Source organism: Hakea prostrata, chromosome 11 (genome assembly GCF_041222555.1).
Source record: "Hakea prostrata isolate BN-2017 chromosome 11, UWA_Hpros_2, whole genome shotgun sequence".
Lineage (NCBI taxonomy): Eukaryota > Viridiplantae > Streptophyta > Magnoliopsida > Proteales > Proteaceae > Hakea > Hakea prostrata.
This window is the reverse complement of record NC_142610.1, coordinates 17,348,046-17,358,512: the sequence shown is the minus strand read 5'-3', so window position 1 is coordinate 17,358,512 and position 10,467 is coordinate 17,348,046. Positions and strand designations below refer to the sequence as shown.

Here is a 10,467-nt window from a genome sequence, read left to right as displayed (position 1 = left end):
AAAGGAGAAGCTTATTTTTAGAAATGGGGGAGAAGAAAAAAAAATAGAAAAGCGAAAGGAAGGAAGAAAAAAAGGGGGGTACGGGGGGGAGCCAAAGGGGGCTGTTTCTTAAGAAAATGGCGGTTTTGATTTGTCAAAGCGGAAGGTAACTAGTTCGACAATCATCAAACACCTTACCTACCTCACCGATGAAATGATCTCAGGAGGATCCAACACTTTGTGATCCAAAAAGCTCCGTCCCTCGACACACGTCAAGATATTATGGTGAGTGAGGTACCTAAGCTGGCCATGGAAGCAGCACCAAAGCTATCAATAAGTGGGGGGCAGCAAAATAAAGATCACTCACATCGTATTCACTATCATTTTAGGTGTTGGTGCACCGCGTGTTGACTTACTGCTTATCAAACTCCTTCGCCTTTCCCCAACTGTTTGACGTGTGATGATATGCCATCTAGGATATTATGGTGGTGGCTCAGTGCTCCGTGTGGCCCAAGATCTTGCAAAGAATAATAAAGGGGCTCGTGTGCTCGTTGTTTGCTCAGAGTTGAACTCCATCAGTGGCTTCAAAGGCCTAGATGAGACAGAACTTACATGCCCTACTAGGGATGGCAATTTTGCGAATGCTGTTTGCAGCTTTGGTAGTTGGTCCTGACCACTGAATAGTCCTAGCTAACTAGGGACAAAGGAAACACGAATAATTGTAATATAATCGAAGGGTAACAAAACAAGATTGATTGCCAAGATAACTTTATATCATATATGTTTTTTATGTACTTTTGTAATAAAATTATTTTTTGATACGTACTTTGTCATTCCTAGTTGGAATCGCTATACCATCCTTCTAAGGGAAAAACAGTAGTATATATTAGTCATGAATTTATAGAAAAGGAGCTCAATTTGAGAGTGTGGCATACGACAACACTCCATAAGTCTACTTCTCTACCTAGCATAGAAAAGTGTTTCGCTCTCTTTTTTTTGAAGAAGGGAAATTTTCAGCAATATCCTCGAGTAAAGAATTTATAGAAAAAGAGCTCGATTGAGTGGCATACGAAACCATTCCATAAGTCTACTTCTCACTTAACATAGAAAAGTGTTTCGCACTTTTTTTTTGAAGGAGTGAAATTTCTTTTCTTCAAGAACATGGTATTGACCATATACTTTCTTGCTCTCATACTAATGAACAAAATGGAGCTGTTGAATGTCGACATCAGCATTATTTTGGAACCTATATCGATTCTATTATCCCACGGCTCTTGCCTTATAATTTTTTTGAATGTATGCTTTTGAAACTCTTATTTTTCTGATCAATTAGTTACCCAGCCAAGTGTTGCGCAATACTTCTCCTCACTTTAAGTTATTTCAAGTCTAGCTAGACTATGCTCTTTGAGGATTTTTGGTTGTGCATGTCACCCATTTTTGAGGCCTTATAATGGACTCAGAATTGTACTGAAATAGATAACTTGTGTAATTCAAACTCTAGAATAAGAGTCCAAGATTAATGTTAAATAAGGACTCTTGTAACTATAAATATGTAATTTGTACGGCAGTCAAACTCTAGGGAGCAAATCACATTCCCATGAATGTAGGTTGTTAAGATCAACCGAACCACGTACATTGTCGTGTAATCCAATCCAAACTTATTGATTGACACCCTTATTAGATCTTAAACTTTAGACTTATGATCATCAGGGTATTCAACCCAATCAGCATTGGAGAAGTTTGTTGAAGTCATATTAGTGGATTTGTTGAAGACTGTTCCATGAGAAAGTGTACCCTTTAAGTAGCGCAGAATCCTTTTGACAGCAGACCAATGATCAAGAGTTGGACTTTGCATAAACTGACAAACTTTGTTGACTACAAACTGTATGTCAGGATGAGTTATAGTAGCATACTATAGCACCCCCATAATAATTATGTACAATGTAGGATCAGCCATGAGCTTTGCTCAACTGGGTACAGGGAGAAAAAGGATTGGTAACAGTCTTGCAATCACTCATGTTGGCCCTATGAAGAAAGTTAGTAATATATTATTGTTGAGAAAGGTGAATATCATTAGGGAATAAAGATACAGACATGAAAGAAAATAATGTAAGGGACCAAAAATCTTTGACAGCAAAGACAGAGGAAATAGCAATCATAAATTTTGATAGTAACACTTCAGAACTGGCAATAACATTTATGTCATTGTTGCTTTTGTACAAAGATGTTACGCAAGTGCACGTGTCGCAATCAAGTAATAAATGATAAGTAGAGTGTCGATCCCATGGAGAATTCTATACTTAACTTTGAATGTAAAAGTAAAATTGATTCAAACGAAATTAACAATGTTGATTTGTGATTGACTAACTAAATGACCAAATGACAGTTAATTAAACTAACGAACTAAATTGGAGATTGAGCAATAGAAGGAACTTAGTGAGTCAAAAGTGTGTTGGGAATCAAGTTTCCCTTCCCCTGAATTTTATAATGCAAATACTAAAGTAATACTACAACCCCAAAATATATTAAGAACTTTTAATGAATGGTAATATGGTATTTTCCAATACACATAAGCTAGCATCGAAAATCAACATATACATATTCCTATGAAGAATTGAAATATGAACGCAATTTAAACCCAATCCACTCAATGGTAATGTGATGTAATTGGGTATTCCTACCCAACCTACTAATTAACACAAACTAATTAAAAGTTATGTTAACTCACACAATTCAACAAACATTTAGACTACATTAACTTTCCAACTAACTCAATCATAATAATCGTTCATGAAAGATTCATCAAGAACCAAAATTAATCAATATATATCATGCTGAATTCATTGACAACAAGTTGTATTGTAGTAAAACTGAAGAACACATGATAAATACATCTCAAAATTCAGGTTAGGTACTACTATCATCCCAACACAACACAAGTTTAGCCCATAACAGACATTAAAACACACCAGTAGTTATAGTTAACATTAAGCTAGAAGATGAGAAGATAAGTTTATAAAAATGAAAAGAAACTAAAGTTTCAATGCTTCCGCACGAGCTCCAGCCTTCTTCTCCAGCAAATCAACTTCTCCAGCAGCCTTCAATGCTTCCGCATGAGTCCAGCTTTGGTTCTCCTTGCTTCAGCCGTGTCCTCTCCTCCTTTCCTTAGCCGTGTGTTACAATCTCCCCTCTCTCCTTGCTTCCTCCTTCTTTCTTCCATAATATGCACTCATCATTAGGGTAGAACCACCGCACTAGGATTAGAACATTCTTCCTTAGATCAAGGGCTGAGAACAGTCATGCATTTACAAGAGTAATGTCCTCTTAAGTTAGCCCTTCTGGTAATTTCCACTTGAATTGGATCTAAGAATATTTCTTTCCATATTGCTGCAGCAAACTCTACAGCGAAGTTAGAGGACAGATTCTTCTCCTATTATGGCTCTTCACCAACATTTTTCAAGAGAAAGAGAAACAATCAAATTCATCCACAAATCTAAATAGAAATTCATGTAAGAGTGACAATAATGAACTAAACAAGATGCAACATGTTAAGACTAAATAAGACAACATCTAATGAATACTAACAATAAAACAAAGACAAAATACTCCTAAATCAAGCCATCTCAAGTATAAAGTTACCAATCTTAACTCTATTTCATAGAGTTATCAGTCATCCACATAATTAAGATAAAAAGTGGATCAGAAATACCATGATAAATGAAAAGAAAAGTGTCAATTTTAGATCCAACAAAACCAAATTCCAAAAAGAAGGAAGTAAGACGATCAAACTAATCACGACAGAATGTTTGAGACCATAAAGAGATCTGTGAAATCAACAAACATAGTTAGGATGAAAAGTGACATCAAACCCTGGTGGTTGTCTCATTTAGACTATTTCATTTAGAAAGCCATGGAGGAAGGAATTTGGATGTCAAGTAGGCAAATAGACCAAGAGTGGGAGATAGCTAGAGATCGAACTAGGTGAATAGTAGTGTGTATGACAACAGGGCTAAAAGTTTCATTGTATTCAAGACCCTCTTGTTGATTGAACCCTTTGGCCAAGAAGAGTTTGATACTTATTGGTACAAAACCCTAGTCAATATTTTATGTAATCTAAAACACCTACCTTCATGTAAACCAAAACACTGAAACTCAAGAGTCCTAGAGCCACAACTACAAGAGCCCCTGGACACTGAGGTAGAAGGACTCTATTTCTATATAAAGCCTTGTACTAACTCCTTGTCGATTTCATGTGAAATAAGCTGTGAGGTCAGCGATGCAAAAGACAAGCTATCGGATCCGACGGATTCATCTATGAAGCTCGCATGCTGATGGTCCAAGCAACGGTTCCTGGCTATTGGAACCGCAAATCCAACCAACACAATGTACCAAACTGATTTTCCAGACTTGTACTTCGAACCACCAAGAGTGAGCACAAGTTTGAGTTGAAGGAGAAGTTCAAACGTATTTGTAAGTATTATATATTATTTCCTGCAGCCTGATTTTTCAAAAGATGGCAAATCGGATCATTTCATATAGATTGATTTTCAATTTTCTCAAGAAAATGGCTGTTTTGATTTTTTCAAAACAGGTAACAGTTCGACAATCATCAAATGCCTTACCTACCTCACCGATGAGAAGATCTCAGAGAATCCAACACTTTGTGATCCAAAAGCTCCATCCCTCGACACACGTCAAGATATTATGGTGACTGAGGTACTAAGCTGGCCATGGAAGCAGCAACCAAAGCTATCAACGAGTGGGGGCAGCCAAAATAAAAGATCACTCACATCGTATTCACTACCATTTCTGGTGTTGGCGCACTGCGTGTTCACTTACAGCTTATCAAACTCCATGGCCTTTTCCCCAAATGTTCGACTAGGATACTATGGTGGTGGCTCAGTGCTCCGTGTGGCCAAGGATCTTGCAAAGAATAAAGGGGCTCGTGTGCTCGTAGTATGCTCAGAGTTGAACTCCATCAGTGGCTTCAAAGGCCTAGATGAAACAGACTTACATGCCTTACAAGGGATGGCAATTTTTGCAGATGGTGCGGCAGCTTTGGTAGTTGGTGCTGACCCTAAATAGTACTAGCAAACTAGGGACAAAGGAAACACGAATAATTGTAATATAATCGAAGGGTAACAAAACAAGATTGATTGCCAAGATAACTTTGTATCATATATGTTTTTTCTGTACTTTTGTAATAAAATTTAATGGTATTAAAATTATTTTTTGATACGTACTTTGTCATTCCTAGTTAGAATCGCTATACCATCCTTCTATGGGGAAAACAGTGTATATATAAGTCATGAATTTATAGAAAAGGAGCTCAATTTGAGAGTGTGGCATACAACAACACTCCATAAGTCTACTTCTCTACCTAGCATAGAAAAGTGTTTCACTCTTTTTTTTTGAAGGAGTGAAATTTTCAGCAATATCCCTGAGTAATTCCATTTATCAATCAAACCCTTTGTAGGGTGAAAATATATCAATAACATCTCTTGCTATTAGGAAATCATAGTTAAATGTTGATTCAAACAAGTTAAATATTTCAGAAATACAAGAATAACCTTGAAAAAAAACCTTGTGCACAACTCATTAATTAATCTTCTTTTACTATCTACCACTTCTGCCTCTGCCATTCGTAGATTCTCGCGAAGTTTGGAGATATGGTTTGTGGATAATATTTTTTTAACTAAATATGTGGGGGTAATATTGGAAATGGATAAACTAAAACTAATTGAGACTAAGGTATTAGTAACAAATTTATTTGGTGTTATCCCATGATTGTTAAATCAGAAGTTGTTATTTTTTTTAAGAGATTTAAGTTGCTTGTTGAGAATCTCTTTTCTTGTTGCATTAAGTGGTTTCATAGTGATTGGGGAGGTGAACCGAACTGTTTTTTCTTTTCTTCAAGAACATGGTATTGACCATAGACTTTCCTACGCACACACTAATGAACAAAATGGGGCTGTTGAACGCCGACATCAGCATTATTATGTAACCTATATCGATTCTATTATCCCATGCCTCTTGCCTTAAAAAATTTTGAATGTATGCTTTTGAAACTGTTATTTTTCTGATCAATTAGTTACCCAGCCAAGTGTTGCGCAATACTTCTCCTCACTTTAAGTTATTTCGAGTCCAGCCTGACTATGGCTCTTTGAGGACTTTTGGTTGTGCATGCCACCCATGTTTGAGGCCTTATAATGGACTCAGATTTGTACTGAAACACACATGAGACATAGTTCATGCAAAAAAGAAATAGATAACTTGTGTAATTCAAACTCTAGAATAAGAGTACAAGATTAATGTTAAATAAGGACTCTTGTAACTATAAATATGTAATTTGTACGACAGTCAAACTCTAGGGAGGAAATCACATTCCCATGAATGTAGGTTGTTGAGATCAACCGAACCACGTACATCATTGTGTAAACCGCCAATCCAAACTTATTGATTGATACCCTTATTAGATCTTAAACTTTATAATGATTACAAGGCTATACACAAAAGTATGATTCTACATAGGGCTCAACTAGCAATAACATAGAATAAATTCTTTATTACTTAAATGGATGGTACAGTCTCATCAAATAAAATTAAAACTAATACAAAGGAAAGGAGGAACCATCCCCTTTTAATTTTATTTAAGACAACTTAGGACCTAGTGGTCCCCAATCCATACCAACAAAGATGGTAGATTCGGTTTTAAGTTGCGCCACACAAACATGTGCAATACCGGTTGCGAATGGTGCAATGAACATGGCACCTAGGACCGCAATCGGGTATCCCTGATGACCCTCCTATTTCACCATTCGTCACCACTCCGTCTCCATGCACGCTTGGGAACATATCTGCTGAATAAATATATATACAATTATCACGAATTTATCAAATTGGCAGGGAAAAAAAATTATGCAAATGATGGAGTGTGTGTGCATGATTAAATTGGAGAGTAGTTTGAGACCTGAAGCATTGAGCAAAACAATGAGTAAAATGGCCAGCTTGATTGAAGCCTTATCCATGATGAAGACGTTGTAATAGATGTTATGTGATATGAATGTGCAATGGAGGTGGGTTATATTTATAGGTTGATCCTTTGTTAGATTTTTGTGATCATTAAAGGGGAGGTGTCAATTTTACTGAATTTTTAGTTGAGAAGGTTGAGAAAGGAAGGTTGTCCTGAAAAAAGGGACCCTAAATGGTTTGTTCTCTCTAAAGTTGCTATGTATATCATAGTTGAGAAACTAAGAAACTGGATCTTCCGTAGCTTGAGGTGTTAATTCAGTTTTATGAGGTGAGTGCGTGAGCCGAAAGCTGACCGCAGAGGAACCGTTTCCATTCAGGTTTAAACGGTTTCAATTCGGATATGAATTCAGTTATATAATTCGACTTTGTATGATAAAACCCAATTGATTATCATTAGTATCTTGAATTTCATTGAATAAAGATTTTTTTTGTCATACTGATGAATTTATGAACATGGTAAATGTAACCTAAATTGATACCACAATTATAGCTGCCCAATAATTCCAAAAACAAGCCAAACCTGAACCAAGACCGAAACCGGAAAACCCTTATTGTACATAACTATTCAGGATGATTTACTATATCCATAATCATTGATCTTTGTAAGAAGGGGTAGAGTTAGTAGTTAGGAGCAATGCTTAATGTATGCAATATTGAATCTCGTTTATAAAAAGGTTAATTTTTTCAGGAAGGATGGGGGAATTTTTGTTCAATTTGGGCCACCCAATTTCATATTATATCCTATCATATTGATTTTGGAAGGATACCCAATTCCATACCTGGACAATCCCTATGACAAAGTGAAATATCCCTCATCGGTCTACTGTCATGTTAATCGATATTCTCCGTCGTTGGTAGCAAAGTTATTCAACTTAAATGTAATAGGAGGAAAAACCTTGCACGCAGTATAATATTTTATACAATTCATTAGAAGACTTCGTCTACCAGCTCTATGATGGTTTCACAATGGGGAAAAAAAGGGCACTTCAAATCACAAATGCAAAAGAGAAACTGTATGTTTGGATTTATTTAAGACAAAGTTATCGGAATCCACACGCACTTGGGTATCCCTAATACGCCCCCACAAACTCAAGGAAGGTGAAGTGACCTTGAGGTTGGCTACCAAGGTGCTGAAATGTGGAGTAGATAGCGGCTTGGTGAAGATGTCAGCCAATTGATCCTTAACAGATAAGAAAGGAACATGAAGATCTCCTTTGGCAAATTTATCACGAAAAAAGTGGAATTCAATCTCCACATGTTTGGTAAGGGCATGAAAGATAGGATTTGCAGTAATCTCGGGGTTGCGGCAATGTATATGAAAGTCGTCTAGGGATTCTTAAAGGCACTGTGCGTTTTTGAGATTGGTTGTCCCAAAGACCATGATGTCATCAGCAAAAGCAATCGTAGTAATCTCGGGGTTGCGGCAATGTATATGATAGTTTAAGTTTCCAATATGGAAGAATACATGATGTCATCCGTTAGGACCTGCAGAACAATGTTAAAATGCACCAACAACATGGGGCAACCCTGTTGTAGCTCTTGGTTTGCTGTGAATTTAGGAGAATAAGGCCCCGTTTACAAAGGCAACATATCCAGGATTTACAGTGCAATTGCGGATCCGTTGAATGAAGAGGGTAGGAAACTTGAGCTTGTCCAATAGTTTGAAGAGAAAGTCTGACTTAACTGAGTCATAGGCCTTTCTGATATCCAATTTGGCAGCAAAACACGGAGGACCCGTGGCTTCATTGTACCTATTGAAGAGTTCTTGGCAAAGCATAATATTGTCAGAGATTTGGCGGCCTTCAATGAAAGTTGACTGACTAGAGCTAACCAATTGGCCAATAACCTTTTTTTTTATCCTGTTGGCTATTACTTTTGCAATGAACCTGTAAAGCAAGGGAGATACTGCAATAGGTCTGTATTCAGCAAAGGTGTTCTGAACGTCTGATTTAGGCACCAAAGTGAGGCGAGATAGCTTGACTTCATCAGGTAACAGAGCAGTGTTCACTTCCAATAATTCCCCTACTACTTTTATAAAAGCAAGCACCAAATCTATCAGGGCAGGAGCACTATTATCATCCATAGCAACTATAACATCTTTGATTTCCTTATCAGAAATAGGATTAGTAAGAGTGTTAACGCTCATATTAATAGTGGAAGGGATAGCGTTCCACCTCCGTTTAACCTTAATTGCACTGTGGAAGAAGCTAGTGTTGTCATCACCTTTAGTGAGCCATCGCGCTCTAGACTGTTGTCGATGTTCAGATTCTTGAATGAATAAAAGATGTCTGAGGTGTTCAGAAGCAATTTTTTGTTGTTGAACGTCAGCCTCCGAAGGGGTCTGAGGGGCAATACGGTCTTGGATTCGTTGAACTTCCAGTTCTCTACTAGAAATCTGCTGGTCAAGGTTGGAGAAGGCTCGCTTGCTCCTAGAGTTAAGTTTATTTTTTATCACTTTGCGCTTTAATAAAAGAGCAGAAATTGGAGAGCCTGGCTGCTGCTGACTTCATGCATCCGCAGCGATGGGTAAGAAATCAGCATGTGATGCCCAGTGGTTGTAAAAGGAGAAATGCTTACCATGATTCTTTGGCAACGATCCAAGGAAAACCACCATGGGAGAGCGGTCAGACACTGCAGAGTGAGAAAACCAAGCTGGCGAGTAAGGGAATGTAGAGAGCCAAGTCGGGTTGGTGAGAACACGATCCAACTTAGACTCAATCCGATGTATTCCAAAAATAGTAGAGCAATTCCAACACCTTTTAATTGTGAATGTGTTTTATAGATTTACGCAGATTTAAGATTTTTTTTTGTTTTTATTTTTTATTTTTTATTTTTTGAGGTAAGAGATTTAAGAGTATTTGAGTTTCAAATATAGATACTTTGAAGTCGGATTAATTTAGGAAGGTATGAGAAAATTATACATCCAGGAGGATAAATCCATTTATCACTTTATAAAGAGATTTATTAAGATTTGAATACCTTTATTTCTGTTCTCCTTGAATTTAGAGTGATAGGTGCAATTTTTCTAATCTAGATCTTCTAGTACTCCGGGTGGAGATCTGTGTTTTCCTCACACTTCTCCAATAAGATAGTAGTGGAGTCCACATCTGAGCGCTGATGAAATGAATCAAAGTTGGAATCCCAAATGGACCCTATGCGGCCCCCTCTCCTAAGATATATAGTGGAGAGGTGTGAGGAAAACACAAACCCAAACCTCTACCTTGAGATAATCCAAACCTGTTTCTTCCTGTATAATAGGTTAGTCATGCCGTTAGGATTACCCTACTATTTTTAGAACTGTTCTAGTGCTCTTGGCTAACGATGTAAGCAGCACAATATAAGATATAGTATAAACATTCTATACTCAAAGTCACATACTGTATTCTTTGTATATATTGTTACCATCACATACCATAACAAAATGATATGGTTGCAGTATAAAAAAATACGTATATG

At 37.1% G+C, this 10,467-nt stretch overlaps 1 pseudogene; it reads left to right on the top strand.

Moving 5' to 3' along the window:
* The first annotated feature begins 439 nt into the window (after window positions 1–439).
* Window positions 440–5,064, top strand: LOC149000460 (chalcone synthase pseudogene; annotated as a pseudogene).
* The last annotated feature ends 5,403 nt before the right edge of the window (window positions 5,065–10,467 follow it).